This window comes from Heliangelus exortis, chromosome 1, assembly GCF_036169615.1.
Source record: "Heliangelus exortis chromosome 1, bHelExo1.hap1, whole genome shotgun sequence".
In the NCBI taxonomy this organism is placed as follows: domain Eukaryota; kingdom Metazoa; phylum Chordata; class Aves; order Apodiformes; family Trochilidae; genus Heliangelus; species Heliangelus exortis.
In genome coordinates this window covers 132,346,639-132,365,723 of record NC_092422.1, presented here as the reverse complement: position 1 = coordinate 132,365,723, position 19,085 = coordinate 132,346,639, and the positions used below count along the sequence as shown (strand labels likewise).

At 38.9% G+C, this 19,085-nt stretch overlaps 1 long non-coding RNA gene across 1 annotated transcript in view; it reads left to right on the top strand.

Annotated features, from left to right (window-relative positions):
- The first annotated feature begins 6,868 nt into the window (after positions 1-6,868).
- The window catches only part of LOC139806749 (uncharacterized), a 37,972-nt gene continuing 25,755 nt past the window's right edge, over positions 6,869-19,085 (top strand). The window contains exon 1 of the long non-coding RNA XR_011730339.1: positions 6,869-7,970. This is a non-coding gene — a long non-coding RNA (uncharacterized lncRNA). The remainder of the gene's footprint in view (positions 7,971-19,085) is intronic.

Below are 19,085 nucleotides of genomic sequence, written 5' to 3'. Positions count from 1 at the left end.
CAGGTTGTCTCTAATTTCTGAAGTGATTTTATGACCTTTCTAAGGAGACCAATATCAGTGTTCATATTTTTCTGGTTGGAGAAACAGAAGCCAGGTACTCTAAGGACACCCATCAAAGTGAGAAACTGAATGAGAACTGAGTGCTTCTCAAATGTGGTTGGGATCTGTCCAACATTGCACAGAGAGACACCTCAGAAAAAGTGCTTTTTTTACTGTTGCCTGTTTTACACTGAGTAAAAGCCAGGACTGCCCTAATGCAGTTAATGTTTTCAATGGTTTAGAACTATCATTGCTCTAATGGCCAAATGGTCCCAGAAAAAGAAGCTACTCCCTGTGTTTGGTTGAAACTCTTCTGAATGCTTGCTTCTCTTGATTTTCATGAAGGCAACTTCTTTTTCTGCCTCTTCCACTCAGGGAATTAACTCTTTTCCAGTGATGTAATGGAAGAGTGTGAAATCCTGCATCACATCCTGTGACTGGAAACAGGGATCTCTCCTGTTGAGCAGCACAATATGTCATCTGTCTTGCATGTAGTTAAATGCTTCCATTAATATACTTGCTGATGCCAGGGGTGCTTCACTTGCAGCACAATTCAGTGTTTGAGAGTACATCCCCAAAACTGCATTTTTAAAAAACTGTTCACAGAATATTGTTCAAAGACTGATTTAAGTTTTCCATTCTTTTAATGGACTAAATATAAGATTTTTTTCTAATTTAAATGACTGTAGCTTTTGGAATGGTTTATGCCATTTGAGAATCTGCCTCTGTCTCTCATAATAATGCCTCTGTCTCTCATAATAATGTCTAACACCGGTTCCATTTAGTGTTCAAAGTGCTCCAAATGGATTAACTTTAAAGTTACTAAAAGGTAGTAGTAGAATAGACTTCTAACACACAGTTATGCAAGACAAACGCCATACTTATCCAACTTCCTGGCTGAAACTTGGTACCTCTGTAAACCAACTTCTATTTATTATACAAGTGTTGTCAAAGCCTTTAAATGCATAACTGTAGAAGAGACGTTAGACCAAGTATATTAGCATGTATGTAAGAGGATTAAATAAAATGGTAGCTTTTCTCCAGATGAAAGTCAAATCCTGTAAAGAGAACATCAAGATCTTCATACTGAAGTATGGCATTCAGGGCAGCTTTTTCAGATATATGCCAAGTTTTACCTTGAAAAGGTTTGGCTAAATGCTTCTTTCTGCTTATAAAGTGAATTTAAAATAACTGGAGTGACCAGCAGAGATTTTATTTATTTACTTATTTATTTATTGCTGCAAGGCTATCCTCTGCCTGCAAAAAGATCATAGTGGTATGGAAATATCTTGTGCATTGGTCACACAGTTTTTCCAGTGGACAGTGGAGCAGGCTGACACTGGATTGTTTGCTGAGGCTTCTCATTTGACAAAAAAATAAGACCTACTTCTAAATACAGATCTCCTGGGGTTAAGAAATTTAAAAAACAGCTGAAAAAGCAGCCCATTTCTCCACCATCTCCAGAAATAGAACAGCTCAATAGGAAAACCTAAGTCTTAATGAAAGTATATTCACTGCATAAAATCGGTATGTGCCTATTTATTGGTAGGTTAACCCCTTTGCTTGCTCTACTGTGACTTTCAGATGTATGTACTCAGACATCTATTTATGTGCTGTGATTTTTTCTCATAATTTAGGGGTACACAAGTTCACACTGCTAGTTAAAAAATGTAAATCCATTTATATAAACACGTGCAGCCAATACAGAATTCTGTACGTGTAGCAGCACTGAAACCATGAATGACCCAACCGAGATGAATAAAGTTAAGTCTAATAGTACGTAAACTCAGCAGGATTCTAGACACAAAGCACCAGCAACTTTGAAGTAAAAAAGAGGAAATATTTCTGTTTGGTGATGTGCAATGTCAGCTTCTTCATTCTATAGTCAACATGGATGTCCTAGATTCCCTATGAATATCCAGCCATGCCCCATTTTAAAACAAAGTGACCCTCCCATAATTATTCCTTTTAACTGTTAACATGTATTCTCTAGCAAACACACACTTGCATTTATAAGTAGACAGATGTCTGTGATCTAAGATTTCCTTGTGCTGATTTAAACCAGAAATATTTACATTTGACTGTTTTTGTCTCCTTTGTTAAAGTAGTTTGCTACTTTGATATATGAATGTTGTAGTGTTTAAGAAACTATATTAGCCTGAAAGATCATGTAGCCATACTTGATGTTTGATGAACAAAGATTGTTCTTTTATGTATAAAGAATTTTAGTGATGTCACTGATATGACATGAATCGTTAAGAATGAATTTGGGAAGTGGTCTTACAGTCCTCATTCTGTTTATTAAAACTTCAAAACGAACTAGGAAGCGTTTGGGATGAATGAGACTACAGTACAGGTTTACTCAGATGTCATTTACCCCAAGGTGCCATTTTGATTGCGTAGATGGTGATTTGGATTGTCATTATCTTGTAGCATATAAATACTGAAATTGCAATTTGCACAAAAACATTTTTTTCTCATAGGATTAGAGTAAGAATAATCTTAAACATGGAGGAGGCAGTAGGTTATCTAGTGTGCTCCTATTTTCTTGCATCTGGAAAATTCTTAGTTTTCATATACTGAAAGCATTTGTGTCACATTGTTTTTTGTTTTTTTTTAGAAGTCTAAGTGGTGGAAGAATCATAGAGTCCTAGAATGGCTAGGTTTGGAAGGTTCTTTAAAGACCCAGCACCCAGTTCCAACACTCCTGCCATGGGCAGGGATACCTACCACCAGACCAGATTGCTCAAGGCCAAGTCTGAATGAAGAAGTGAGACAGGGCAGAGAGTAGCCTAGGAAGAAAGCAAAGGTCATAAAAGACTAATATGAAGCCGTTTGATTTATGCAATAACTGCTATTTGAAACTGAAAATGCTCATCAAGTTCCAAGTATTTGGCTGTGATTCTCTTTCCATAAACATTGGAGTCACATCATGCATGTCTACAGGGCTCAGCCACACCTCTTCTGTCTTTGCCTCACAATCTGTGCCTCTAGCAGTGCAGCCAACAACAGTCCAGAACACTCTCCTTATTGTTCCTAATTCCTCTTCGTGAAGTTTGCTTTGGGGCAGCAACAGTAAAAGTCTTTTCTCCACCTCCCTCCAGTTCAGGGTTTCTGACCTCTTTGGACATTGTCAGACCAGGTTTTTGTTATGCTTCACGAGAGCTTAACTTACGTGTTGATAGAAATAGCTGGTGATGTTTTAACTTTCAGGAAGAGTTTGAAACTTCAGGGGCTATCTCCACCCACTTGACCTAATTAGCCCAAGTAGATTGCTAAAACTTCAGAGATGCCAAAATTTGTGCTTGCTAGTTCCATTTGAGTCTCCCACACCCCCCCCCCCAAAAAAAAAAAAAAAAAAAAAAAGGGTGGAGAATTCCAGATGCAATGTGATTCAGGAAGGCCAAACCCCCTCTAAGACTCCATGAAAAATATTTGGGTTTTTTTTTTTTTTTTATTTTTAAGCCAATATAGAAAAAACAGCACATTCTTTTTTGCCTTTAACTCAGGAGGGAGAGAAATTTGAACCACCGTTGCAGGTGGAAAATCTGTGTACCTGATCTTATCTTTGTGTTTAAGAGCAACACTAATTTTAAGTGGAGTGTTTAGGCTAAAACAGAGCTCAGTCTTCCACTTGGGATGTTTTTGTTGTTTGCATTTATATGTGCATGGTAAATTGTAGTGGCAGCTTTTTGCCTGCTACTTGTAGTTCCTATGTGAAACACAGGGAGGTACCTGGCTGTGTTGACAGCAAGAGAGTAGTCTGGCTTTCCTGCACTTTAGGTGTAACAAACATAGAATACTCAGCTTGTCACTGTTGCTCTGTCAAAATGGATTGCCCTCCTGCTTTCCCTGATACAAGATATCCTGACTAGAAGTGCAGCAAGAAACATTACTTAATGCATAGTGGAGGAAGTAGCTACCAGTTACCCAATGTAGGTTTTCCTTATTCAGATTTGCATTGATTTTTGTTGAAATAGGCCTAAATTTCTTCTAAGTAGCTTGCAGAGGGCTATGTTTTAGACCTGTGATGAAAACAGTGTTGATAACACAAGGATGTTTTCAGTGACAGGACAAGGGACATTGGTTTCAAACTGAAAGAGGGTAGTTCTAGATTAGGTATACAGAAAAATTCTTCACTATGCTACGAGGTTGGTGAGCCACTGGAACAGTGTCTCAATATTAACCCAGGGGTTAATATATTATTCTTTATATTGTCTTTATATTAATCCATGGGTTTTCTCGCTTCTGTCCCACTGATTTTCTCATCCATACCACTGTGGGGTTGTGAGAAGCTGTGTGGTGCTTAGCTGCATTCTGGAGATAAATTAGACAAGATTTGAACTGCTGCATGAACCCATTTGCCTCCTGTGTCCCTGGAAATCATATTTTGAAATGTGGTTTGGGTACTTACCATGAATGTTCACTTAAATTGCTTAATTGGGTTTGTATCTGCTCTGCTGTACTCCTAACCAGTTTTAGTCCAATATTAGAGGAGAAGAAGAATAGATAAAGTGCATGAAATTCATCTGCCTAAATATAAACATCTACAATAAAATTAATCCGTTTTGGCTCCCTTTGTTAGTTAATGGAGAGAGACAAACATTTGTAGAGTGTGATTCATCTCTTTCCAAGGTAGGTGTCTAAATGCTTAGATGACTCATGTCCTGAAAATGCCTGATTCTCTACATAATGTGAGCCACTGGTCACAACTTCAGATGTAGTTTTGTTCACTTTAGAAGTGAAGAAAACCCTCATCAAAACGGACATGAAGTAAACCTCACCTAAAGAGATCCAAAGAACAGATAAATTGCCACGTAAGGCTAGACCATCTATATTACTACCACCAGTAACTGATGCCAGAGGAAACATACTTAAAGAATAATGCAAGAGCAAGGCAATATTATCTTTTCTCATTATATTCCCTCAGCTCTGGTAGTCAGCAGATTACAATCTCCCTGTGTCAGCGATTTCCCCCTGATCATTCCTTATTGTAGCTATTAGAGATGTTTTCCATGCATTTGCCTAGGCTAGTGAATTAATGTACTTCACTAGCCCTTCCCATCATACTCTCCTCTGAGACTTCAGGATTCTTGTTCAGGATTTAAGAGTGTCCTACTATTCCTAATCTGTCTGTGCGTGGAAACTGTTTCAATAAATCATTGATACTTTTGTCTAGATAAATCATTGATACTTTTGTCTAGATTTTAACTATTTCTGTTATATTTTTTGGAATAAGATGTGCATGTTGTATTCAGCATACACATCATATTGAAATATTTTGTTGTCAATTACTCTTCCAATATTTCTTACTGTTCTAGCTGTCTTTTTGATCACTACTGAGAATTACACTATTTTTGTTATTATTCATCATCACTCCAGAACTGGTTTCCTTAACAGTGAGAATTAATAACTTAATGCACCATAAGGCTCTTTTTCCTCTGTGCATTCCTTTACACTCGTCCATAGTAAACTTAAGATTCCATTTTCTCTTTAGCCCCTGAGTATTCTGAAAATGTTCCACAATTTCTTGCAAATCTTAACAATTCTTTGTTAATTCTTTGTTAATTCTTTGTATATCTTGCTTATGGATACTTTGGTCTATTTTATATGATCTGCAAGGATTGCTGCCATCTTGTTCGTCCAGTTCCTGTGTAAATGCGTTAAACAGAACAGTTTAACATAGGACAACAGAGACATATTCCCATAAAGAAATTACCTCAGTCTCCTATAAAAGCCTAGGTGTTTTAAGATTCCTTTGATAGAGGATCTCACCAAAATCTCTTAAATTTTATGGTGACTCTTAGAGATTAGAAGGGGTTTTCAGCACAGAAAAAGTAAATTGTGAAAAGTACATTGTATTAGCAGGGAACTGGGATATCAGTAGTGGAAAACCAAAGAAGTTAATTTTATATATATAACAAATGAATTCTGTGGAAAAGGGAAAGGATGGGAAAAAAAAAAGATAGTTGCTTTAATTGTACAGTAGATTAGTTTAAATAGGTTGCTATTCTAGTACTTGGAAAGAGCAAGATTCAAAGGAGGAAACTTCCCCCTCCCTCTGTTTTGAGACTGCTGCTTTAGAGCCTCCTTCTAATGTGAAGCTGTAGCACACCATGCAAAGTATAAATATGGATTCCTCTAGAAGTTTGATGACATTTTGTTGGAAGACACAAACATGTTTCTTGCAGATCTGTGATCTGCAAGAATTCTGTGTGTGCCAGTACACTGGGGACCATGCCATGGATCATAGTTCAAAACTGACAGTTCACTCTATTTACCTGGATTAATAGAAGCAAAAGAATATTGAGCTGCAATTAAACTGAACTTGAAAAAGGATTTATGAAACCTTGTCAACACAATACCACTTGTGGGAGAACAAAGATTGTTCATTTAGAATATATTGAAACCATAGGTGAAATCACCTTACAAATATTTTTCTCCTTAAATGGATAGCATTTGACAGATGGAAAAGCTGTGCCTAACCCACTATTAACCATTACGAGGTTATCATTATAGCTAATTAGCAAGGCATTACCCATAATTCTCTGAAGACACTTGTTTTCTGGCTGTCACCCAGGCTTGCTGCAGTATAAGGTCACTGACTCCAGGAGCCTGACAAGTCTTTTTCCTGAAAAAAGCCTGGTAAGGGTGAAACACATGTTGTTACTTCAACTTTAGTAGACCAATTTGATCACATTAGCTGGCAGTACTTCTGATGCTTGTTTCAATGTCAGGGAAATTTCTACATCAATTTTCAAAACTTAATTCTATATGCTAATTGTGTTTTTTCTTTGGCAGATACCTAACTTTAATAGGAACTGATTTGAAACCTGTGCCTTTCTTGGGAATTCATCAATAGATCATGAGACTCAGGTCACAGCTTGAAAAACTGCTAGGTTTTTTCACTCTGTGGAGAGGAGGGTTCAGCATCTTTGTTAAAAATCTGGATGATGGGGCAGAGTGTGCCGTTACTAAGTTTGCTGATGGCAGAAAACTGGGTGGAATGGCTGACATACGAGAGACTCTTCTTGGACTCACCTACAAGGATGACCTGACAGTGGTGCTGGGAGATGCTGGCATGGGCAACAGGCCATCCAACTGCTTTACTGAATGGAGTGCCATGCTTTAATCCACAATTACATATCTTGATCACTAAAAAAGAAAGTTGGAGGCCTTCATATTGGTGGCTCCCCAGCAGATGACTGGAATGTAGATGTACCATGTAGTTAAACATTCACTGGACTGCCAGAGCTTTGTCACACACAACTTGAGATCAGTTCAGCTACTAACCACTTCAGACAATAAAGGAACATAAACAGGGATTGCTAAGGTTCTGTTCCTTACAGGATTTCTGACTTGCAGCGACAAATTATTTCTAATGCACATCCTGATATTTAAGCCCACATTTTCAAGGTAAATTTTCAGTGACCTTTGAAAAAAATTCTTGGTTTTCCATTCCTTTCATACTTTTGACCCGTAATTTTAATAATATTCTAGCTGGCGATGCCAGATGTGAAAGATCAGAAAGAAAAACATAATATGTTACTCAGCAACACAGAAATCGTGTGTCACAGTTGAACGTGAAATTTACCCCGTGAAATATGTAAACAGTTTTAGGCAAGTTTGTGGATTTTGTTCCAATGACAGAAATGTCAGCTTTCCTGATCCAATTGTGTACTGTTCCTAGAGTCAGATCCAGCATACAGAGACAGATCCAGGTGCAGAGAGAGAATTGTTGAATCTGCCATCTTGTCCTTTCTCTCCAGCTCCAACCCTCTCTCCCGTGACCTTGAGATGCCTGTCATTCTGTGTGCCCAGTTTGAGGACAGATGAGCTATGAAATAAGACAATCTATGAAATATGCTAATGGATGCAACTTGGCCATTGTTTAAACCCTTGGTAACTGATGGATGCAGAGACTGTCACAGGTAATAGAGTTGCTTCCCACCTTTGTGATGCAGGTTACTAGAAGGAGTAAGGAAGGGAAATTACAGGGAAAAAAAGACAGGATGTCTTCTGGTGGCAGAAAGACTGCCTGCAATCTTACCCAGGAACCAATATTAGAATTTTGTGATTTCTCTGTGATCTTTAGATTTTGGTGCAACCTCCTGAACACCGGATACTGAAAGAGCCATTGATTTTGGGAGAAATCCTCTGCTGTCCCCTCACTGGGACACCAACCTCTCAGTCTGACTGAAGAGAGAAAAGGAAATCCTATGAAAAGGGTACATAAATATTTCCATCATCTACTCTATCACACACTTAGAAAGATGCATTTAGAGCATAGTAGGAGCATTTAACAAAGAAAATGTGAAAAGCAGGATGTCACAGAGACCATTTTTCCTTCTAAAGCTAAAAGGTGGAATTGCATCATGAATATATTTTCATTCTTGCACTCGCACCTTCCACGTAGCTGACGTCTTCCTTTTCCAGTGTTACAAATCTGGCATCACCAATGTTTAAATTATCTGAAAGAAAAACAAGAAAAAGAGAAAAAGAACTGTAGAGTTTTTTGTGTGGTTTGGATTTTTTGTTTGTTTGTTTTTTTGTTTGTTTTTTTGTTTGCTTGTTTTTTTGTTTTGTGGCTAAGGAATGCACAAACTACTGGAACAGCTTAGCACAGCATAACAGAGAGGTTATGCTAATCCTGAGGATAAAAAAAAAAAAAAAAAAAAAAAAGACTTGGTGTCTTATGTAATTGCATTCTCATCTTCTCATCTGTGCAGATGCTGTTCTAAGTATAAACCACTATCAGATGTATTTTTGATATGCATGATATCCTGTTTCCATCAGTTGAGGATTCATCTGCTATGACTGAATGTCTTCTTGTGCATGAAGAAAGATACATAGCTCATTTGTCAATGTATGTAAAAGACATGTAGGCATCGGCCACTATTCTTCCAAACATGTCCAATTCAGATATATGTTGGTCATTGTTGGTGAAGAATGCATTTGATCAAGATCTGTCTCTTTTCATGGCAACTCATTGAAGTTCCATCCTGGGCTGCACTGACCACTGCATTCCCATCAGGCACATTGAATCTCTGCCCTGCATATGGACAGTCAATCCCAACAGTAGAGAAAATGGGACAGATTCCAACCTCAGGAACAAGTTGCATGGCTGACTTTGTGACTCCTAAATATGTTTCCTCCTCAGAACAGGACAATCTTGTCCATGCTTCTCCTGGGAAAAATCTGTGCCCTGCACCAAACCTTAGCATTGTCCCGGAGAGTATTCATTCTCTTACATCAAAACTGGGAATTATTCTAACAATTATATTTAACATATGATCCTGGGAAATTGTTCACACTCATGTCCTGATTGCAGCCTTTTTACTGGTGCAAACACAGTCCAAACCATCTAAAATCCACCCCATTAAGCCTAGAACCTTCGGGGCTGACATTGAATTGGTTTGCATGGGAAGAACACATTTCTGTTATGAGCTCTTTTTCATTTTTCTGACTTAAACTTAAGTCTCGCTGATTATTGACATTTAGTGGTAATTCGGCAATAGGGGAAAAATGCTGAAGAGAAATAATCATACCATTAAGAAATAAACTTAAGCCCTTGAAAATGTTGCATAAACATATTTTTGTATCTTTTAAAACAAATTATCTCTCTAGACTGTTGAAACAAAATTATCCCTCAGTTTTTTCCAAAACTTTATTCCTTTGCCTAACCAATGCAGCTGAAATTCAGGAGCTAAAATGAAATGCAGCTGGGACTAATCCCAGTAAGATTATTTGCCTCATGCCAGCCAATTACTTTGGTACAGTGAATCATTTCAATTGCTTTATGAGTGCCCAAAACATCTTCTCTTTCAGTGACCTCTTGTAAAATCGAAGGCTTCTTGTGGGGATTAGTCCTTCTTACTTCTTTCCATGTTACAGTATGTGTAAGCCCATCTGGGAGATGCATAGAGGACTGCAAAGAACTGAGGCCTCAAACTCCAGACAAAATTAACAGTGGTGTTCAGAATAAAGCAAAAAAACTGGCAAACATTTATCCCTTTACAATTAGTTTCCACTACAAGTGGGAAAATAAACAGAGATGGTATTAAAATCTAAAAGAAAAACTAATTTTATTTTGCATATTTCTGCATGGATACCTTCAGAAATGAAAACTTGGTACTACATTTGTTGAAGCAAAGAGAAAATACACATCTGTATTTGCCACAGTAATATTTTTTTTCTATAATTTTCTTTAATTTAATTTCTTTACTTCAGATCTTTCATGTATTGTTCCATGAACTACTTTACAGGAACAAACAATCCAATAATATAGTTTGTGCGATTTCATGGCTCTAATTCCCTTTCTTGTGAAGTGGTCAAAAAGCATGTGCTTATTCTATTTTGGTTACAGAGCATTTTGGCAAAAAATCTCCTTTTCAGATAATTTCCATGAAATTTGACTTACCAGCGTAAAGGAGTATGAAGAAGGAGGAAATTCCGTCTGTAATCTTTCCACATGGTGATACCACTTATTCTGTGACAATCATCCACTATTCAAAACTCCCACCATATACAACCAGTGAATTGTATTTGCACATTAATACATATTTTATGGGGTTTTTTGTTTGTTTTGCTTTAAAACTTTATTACTTTATTTTATTTTATTACCACATGGTTTGCTTACATGCAGGCTCACAGTATAGGTGTGAACCAAAGGCAGCAGTTCACAGTGATTTTAAAAAGTTTTGTTTGATAAATACTCTAAAACTGCTCCTAACCCTCATGAGACCTAGGCTTTAGGAAATTAAAAGAATCTCAGGAGGTCACTTGTTTTGAAGATCTTTGCAGGATCAGAATCAGGGCAAAAGGGTTCCTGGAATTCCTTCACAGCAGAAGATAATGTTTCAGGGAAATATCACTAGGGCAAAAACACGCATGATACATTGATAAGTGAAATTCCTGCACAATAAATCTGCATCATATTAAATCCCATATTAGCCTAGTAAAATTGATCTGATGTATAGGCTGGAGTAGGCCTCTACACAGTTACAATAGGTTTATTTGGTGTTTTCTTGACTTGTCAGGAAAGTTGTTGAAAAAATGCCCCATAATTGCAGGAAGTGGGAATAAAGTTAGAATGTGGTTGCATGTAAAGATGGAACACCCTAGTAAACACTGTAGGCTGAGACTGAAAGGCTATGAAATTGTTATTAAACCCACTAAAGTTAACAGCAGCATTTCTGACCATGAGTGAATTTCACAAACAGACTTGAGCTCACTGAACAAGTTTGCGTAGAACAAGAGCAAACCTGAAACCTTGCAAAAAAACGAAAACAAAAAACAAAACAAACAAAACAAAAAAACAAAAAAAAAAAACAAAACCAAAAACAAAAAACAAAAAACAAACAAAAAAACCCCAAAAAACAAAAAAACCCCCAAACAACTAAACCAAGTCTTTTCCTGAGGGTTGGAAAAAAGTTGATTAATTGTTTAATTTTCACATTCCTCATCTTTTCCATTTTCAGCTTGGAGACAAGCAAGCACTTTGTGGTATTTTTACTGGCCTGACTGAAGCTGAAGAGGTATTAGAGGTAGTCTCATAAGAAAGTTTGACCTTGCAAGATTTCTGATTGATTTCTGGAGCCAAAAGATTCAGATACATTTGGTTAGACTTCAAACAAACATCCAAACTGTGTGCATGACTGTCTAAACTGAAGATCCAAATGTTTTGGTATGCCCTTCTCCTCCTTTATGAACACACATGTATTTTGTGTGCCTATTTACACGTGTTATTTGTGAAACTTAGGAAAATACGTATATATTGAGGCTCTTGTCAGAGGGGTTTCTGGGCTGAAGTGATAATTCATTACAGGAAATAAAAGTTGATATAAAATGTAAGTGCTAAGTACTCCAGAAAGTACATTATGAAAAATAGTTGAGCTATATGCAGTCTTCAGTCTCATTTGGAAGTGAGAAAGAGATGGCATGGAAAAAATTAACTTGTCAACATAGCCATATATAGTTTTCAAAGAGCAAAATGTGAACACAAGATGTTGCACTTACCATTCAAATAAATCAGAAAGCTGTGAATTGTTTCAGAGATTTATTGGTTTAATTACCAATCATAACACAATGTGTTTGTTCTAAAGTAATCCTACATAAAAAGGAAAAACATGATGTATTTATGCAGCTTTTGGGCAGAAAAGCAGATCCTTTGAAAGTGGTGAGCTATGGACTGCGTGTGAATCACACATTTACTATACAACAGCTTAGAAAAAGTTTCTGCAGAGAAGAGCAGCATCAACAGGGCATGTTAAATGTTAGAGATTCCAATGGAAATCTGTTTGAGCTCAGAGTAACTGAAGATTTCTTTATGATCCGAAAAAACTCTGAAACCTGAAACAGCAAAAGGTCACAATGACCAGGAAGATAATTCAGCATGGAAAAATCACTGTCAGTTTTCAGCCTTGCACACAGACAGCACCTGAAAATTACTATCCTGCAAAACCGGTATCAAGATGGAGGGAGTATGAAGAAAATTACCTGATACTACTCTCTGAATATTTGCCAGTGTTTTAATATTTAAACACCCTGATCAGAAGCACTCACTACTGGGACAGTACTGGGAAAACAGATTGAACAAAGAGACATGTAATTATGGAGTAGGAGCAAAGAAAAGCAAAGAGCCACAGCACAGAAGATGAGGAATCACAATGATTATATGCACTGCTTTAGTATTCACTGCCCTTTACCTAAGGCAAATTTTCTTCCCAAGGACATGCTGCTGAAAAAATCTTGGTTGGGTTGTCCGGAGAACCCACAAAGCACAGGAGAGGTCTTTTTGCCATAACAGCACAACACAATTTATACATATCTTTATATATTTGTAACCCAGAAAATTCAAAGGTGGTGTTTTCAGGGACTTGATTCATCCATAGTGGGGCCAGAGTAAGCTTGTGTGTGCTCACTGTGAGCAGTCAGGAAAAAATGCCCAGTGAAATGGGAAATGAACAAGTTAATTAAACTTAGTGTTTTAGACTGAAAAGTGTCACCTCCTATAAGGGATGAGAAATGAACTTGCCAAAGCCACAAGGATCCCTGTCTACCTGATTTTTAATCCATGTTCTACATATAAGGAGATGAAATTAAACACAAATGAATGTGATTTCTTTGGGACAAAATTTAATTTTGCAGGCTGTCAACTGGAAAAATTAACCTCTAAACTAAATCTCTGGGATTTAATTTGGGCCTGACTTTTATTAGTCCCTCTGGAATAAAAGCTAGTAATGTCTAAAATAGTGTAACCTATATCTCCCTCACAGCTGGAATAAAGAGAAATTTTAATAATCTATAAAGTTTGATGAGTGACTGAACTTTAGTAAGCAGTGTTTCAGTGGGATTTCTAGAAACATCAAAAGAATAAAAAATTGAAATCTAACACCATTCCACTTTGGTGGCTAAGAGTTAATAAAGTTAAAACCTCTTCCATACTCTGTCATTTAACTCCATATCACAACTCTTTTTACACTAAGGTTCATTGCCAAGAATTCAGAGTAATAGAAGCAGCAAATGAAAAATGGCCAAAAAGACCACAGTTCAGGTACAAGATTTTGGCTGCTGTGAAAGAAGGAGAAGTGGCCAAAACTACTTGAGTATAATAGCCTCCCCATATTCTGCAATTATAAAACAATGAGTCTAGTCATTAATATCCATTAGCTGTCTCAAAGCCCTGAGCAATCCAGTGCTATAACCCTTCCCGGAGTGCATCAAGTCAACAGCCTAAAGAGGTTCCCAAGACCTAAGCAAGCAAAATAATAATGGTAGCTAGGAATAAACACCTTTGTTCAGTAAAATTAATCATTGTAATGCCAGAGTCTGTAACCAGGTCATTCCTTAAAGTCAGGGCCTGACAGTGGCAGCTGAGCACCCATAAAGGAAAAAATCATATGCAGAAGGCATGAAGCAGTTCTTTCATAATGCATAAGTAGGCCAAGGGAGCAAGACCCTGTGAGTGACAAACAGGCCACCATGTCCTGTATAAGCAGGAAGAATATACTATGGGATACTGCCATTAACTAGAGGTGACATTCTCTGACTGGCAGAAGGATAAATGAGAAGGCAGTGGATGAGCTGGTGTAAGGCAGAGAAAGGAGGTGAAGCAGCAGGATGGTCTGAGACCAGTGCAGCAAAGCTTCTGCCACTGAGCTGCCTCTGCTGGAGAGCAACACAGTCACGGGGAAAGCCTAAAGTTGGTTATGGGCAGGTCCTAACCACTCACAACCTGTGCAGCTATTAGTGGGCTTGAGGTCTCAAAGACATACCTCAAAGAGCTGAGATGAGGAGTTTATCTGCTTTCTATTGGTATCTAACTTTCTACTCTTTTCCATGGGAAATAAAAGTTAGGTTCTTAGTATGTTTCATGGACCTGGCCCCCATCTTTACAAAAATAAAGTGGTTTGATTTCCTTACTAACAATTCAAACAAGAGATTCCTCGTGGTTGCTACTGCCACTTCTACAAGTAGCAAGGTTTCATATATGGTGTTTAGGCCAAATGCAGATAGCAAAGAATACAATTCTCCTCCATGTCTTTCACAGTAGATGAAATCAGCAGGAGTCAGATGATAGGATAAGACATGTATAAAGTGAACAGAACTCTTCAGGTACACTGAAATTACAGATTTGTGCTTGTTTGGCCAGTTCAGGAGGGGAGCTAGGGAGAGGTTAAATGAAGAATACTCTTCAGTATTCTTTAGGGGACAGGGAGATGAAAGCATAGAGGTGGCTGAGGAAAACACAAGAATGGTCAAGGCTGTCAGCTTTGCCACACCACAGGCCACAGCTGGTAGTTTAATAGACCAATATAACTGAAAGATAGGGTGAGGCTAAATATGCAGGATCTTAAAGACAAAGATAAGGTGCTTGTGTTTGAAAATGCAAAGCCACTAGAAGGACACAAGGAGAGTGGTGATGTATCCAAAGCAATGAGCCAGGACCATGGTTCTAATCTCAGTGTTTTGAATGGAAAAGAAGGCAGCAGTAGTGCTGGAACATGTCTGAAGATCAGAGTAGTACATATAAAGTGCAAAATTATGAGATCCTGCTACGAGCCTTAGAATGCTGCTGAGAGAAAGGAGTTACTATATAGGAGGAGGCAAACAGACTTGGATCATACAGTGACTGAAAGAGGGATACAGTATCCCTGATCATGGGCTGGAGGAAGTACAATGTTAAGAACAGTAGAAAAAAAAGGGAAGATGGACAGAAAACTGGTTGACAGAAGTGTGGAGATGAAGCATTAGAACGAGAATTACATAGAGAGAGAGAATTACTGGAATTATTTACAGAGATATATATTTTTAGAAGGGCACCTACAAATGGGACAGAGCTATCAGGTCTTGAAAGAAATTTTTCTGCCTCTCTGGCTCTCTTCTTCTGATGCTCCAGGAAGCTGGAAAAGTCATAGGAATCACCAGTAGCAATTCTTTTTTTCTTTGCTTACTAAAAGCTTAATTTTCTTAATTTTGGAATATTTTTCTCATTTCTACAATGGTTTGTGCACTGGGTGCACAGCCAATTGACCCAGTTCCAGATACTGCAGATACTGACAGGGGTTACTGGCAATAATGGACACAATAGAGACTGTGAGAGCTCTTTCAGTGCAGTGACAATCCCTAAATGTGACAATTTACTGGATGCACAATGGGCCTAGTCTTCAATGGATCCAATATAAAATAGTGTGGGTATATGACAAGGCCCTGAGTATTCTTTAAGGTGCTTTACGTGACTTTTGTGATTTTCACAGTGAGGTAATTCTGTGCTATCTGGTGAGAAATGAGAGTCCTAATGGGAGTTAACAGATTGACAGTCCAGGAAATATTTGATGGATATGTCATTCTTATCAAAGAGACCAGCTTTGCAGCCAGGTTGGATGAAGTCCCATCAGCATAATGTGGTTCAGCTTTTCTGTACCTCCCAGCCCCCCTCCTGTCATTCTTGTTGATGGACATGACACCTTCTCTGCCAGTCTCAAGAGGAGAAGGGCAGTAAGGGTTTTCTGTGCTCTTTTTTACTCACTTCTTTAATCCCAGTATGACAGACTTGATCTCTGATGCAAGACATCAGGAGGATGAGCTGGCCTTCAGACTTGCACTGGGACCCATCTCATGACATGTTTTAACTCCATCAAAGAATATAAACAACACTGTCACAGATTTCTGCTGATGGAGGCCAAAAGCCAAGGAAACTATTTGAAGAGATGGTAGTGATTCCTTTTTCCTACTGAATTTCTAGGCCAGTTTCTCAAATCCAAGGTGATGGCTGAAGTGCAGAGAGTAACAAACAGAACATCTTACTGATACTTTTGGCTTAAGAGGAAAAGAAAAGCAGCAAGTCTTTGAATACTTGAAAGAATTATCAACAGGTTTTTTAGCAGGAGACCAAAGTTATTCAGCTTCTTTTGTAGTAAAGATGTCTGGTAGGGTGGAGGGAAAGGAGGAAAAACTACACATATTTTTTATACAGTGTGGTTGGATATGTGGCAAATGCACCTGTAGGGCATATGTGAATGTATAAACCCACACATCTTCACTTAAATGACACTGTTAGCTTGCTTCAGAGCTTTTGTTCACTCTGTAACCTACATTGTTTTAATACCCTCTTAGAAGCTTAAAAAACATTATTTACTTCCTTCTTCTTTCTCCCCTTGTCAAACCTTTTCTGTCTGTGTTTGTTTTTCTTTGTTTTGAGCAGAGATAAAATTAACAGAGCTGGTCTTTTTTAGTGGTTAAAAAGCCTTCCTTTTGTACCACACTTTATCAGACCAGTGTGAGCAAGGGTGAGAGATTTAGTGGACAGTGAGCTGAGTGGACACGTTGTGGAAGTGCCACTTCATGGTGCCATGCTTAGACTGTCCTTTGGTGGGACACCAAGGCAACACAGCTCCTGTTTATGGTCACCTGGGCCTGGGAGAAAGGGTAGGCACATCAAAGAGGTTCAGTTCTTGTGAAAATATGAGTAGGTTCTTGCTGCCCCTTCTTGAACAAAGTGGATGAATTAAAAAAAACACAGTGGCCTTTGTCCTGGTCCTTGCAGTCAAATTGACACCATTCTGATGGTGCAAAAGAGCCCAGCGTTAGTTTCACTAAGTGAGAGAACCTCTGTTTTCAATTCTTACTGCTGTTATCAGCATGGGTCTGCTTGCAGTGATGGAGGGCTTGACAAAGACCCCTGGGGGCAGAGGCTGCAGACAGCAGACACACCAGGAGAAGCAGCCTGGTGGGAAACACCCAGTGAAAGCCCCTGCTCCTTGCTCTCCCTGTATGTGGGAGAAGGGCGGGAAGAGGAGCTTGCGAGAAAAGCAGTGATGGGAGGGAGTTATTCTGAGTCCTGATTTTCCACTCAGATTGAAGTGGGGAGATAGGAAACGGCAGAGAAGCAGGAGAAATTTCCTAGTCCATCCACTGTGTGACAGCTCTCTCTCTCCTGTGGAACGTGCAGCTGCCTTTGGGGACTTAGCTGTAGTCAGTGCTCACTATGCCATTGTTGTCAAGGTCTGTTCCACAACAGATTAGTTTAGCTCCTCACTCTCATTTTAAAATATATTATCAGGTGAGGAGGTTAGAGGGAAAGCAACAGATGTTCAAGGATCAAATAATGTTTCTGTCTTCAGCCTTGCAGGTTTTATCAAAATCTACCAATCCCTTATAAAAGTTTCATGTGTATGAAAGGATTGTGTGATTTCACCAGTTTTACACAAAAGCAAGGAGTATCAGGAGCATCACTTGATGACTTGCTTAACACCAAATGAAAGCAAGTGTGACTGGCACTGGAACTCTCTTGTTTCTTCTTCCTCATGGTGTACAAGCTTGCAAGTGAACTTGAGCAAGCAAAACGTGCAGGAAGGTCTTATTAAGCAAAGCACCCAGCTACAGCATACAAAAGAAGTTGCTCCATCTTGGGCAGCTCCGTCAGGGCTTTCCCACCTGGGCTGGGCGCATGCCATTTCAGGGCTTCCTTCTGCCCTCTTCTGCATCTCCGCAGTATTGCGAGCCGGGGAACAAACGCTTCAGCGTCCTGCACAGGTCGGCTGCAGCAGGACCTGGGCTTTTGCCCAAAGGCAGAAGATCTGTTTATGGTCATACACCAGGACATAGTGAAAATTAACTTGCTTGCAATAGTAGTTATGCTTGATGGAAATTACGCTCTAAAGTGTTTATAGGCATCCCTGCCTGAATATCTGGTGTCAGAGCACACACATATGAAGACAGAGTAGCTGACAAAATTAAGACTTTTTTTTTTCCAGAGGGTTTTTCACCTTGACCTTGTGTTTCTAGCTCTCCCTGTCCTGTTGAGGGAGGAGATTTGTCCACCCCTCCAAGATAATCTCTGCAAGGAAGTCTGCAAGTTGCATCCTTTGAGACAGCAAAGGCAGCAGATGAAGAAGGAAGCAAGAAATCATCTCCTTCACAGCATGGGATGTGGCTGCATACCCCCACAGGTGCTCGTGTGGTTTGTTTCCTCCTAAAAAAAATGTGCCCAGATAACCCTATAACTTTACCAGGTATTTCTGAAGAATTGTTGATTGTCTGTCAGGCTTCCAGTCCCTTTAGTGTGCTCTGACCAGCTAACAGTGAGTGCCTTATGCCTGGGATTTGGACAGGATTATCTCCTTGGGTAAGTGTAGCAGAATTATACACAGTAATTGTTATCTTCACTGATCAGTAGCAATGTGTAGACTGTGACAGACCCTCTTTTGCCCCACTTTCTTTTAAACTTCCAGGATGAAGAATAACAGACATCCAGCAAGGTGGAAGGCTACTAACCAGACACTTCCCAGAGAGGGCAGATTTGTGCATGTGTATGTGTGCATCTCTATGTCCCCTTTGAAGGGGATCCCACTCTACTTTCACTGCTGATGCACTTAATCTTAGCTAAGCAGCTTTCTGGATGTGATTGCTCCCACCTCAGTACACATTAGTCCCTGGGTCAGGTGTGAATATTTGAAAATATTTTGAATACATTATTTCCATCCAGCTCTATCCATTCACTATGCTTCCAGCTATCTCACCATCCAGGATTATGGCATTCTGCT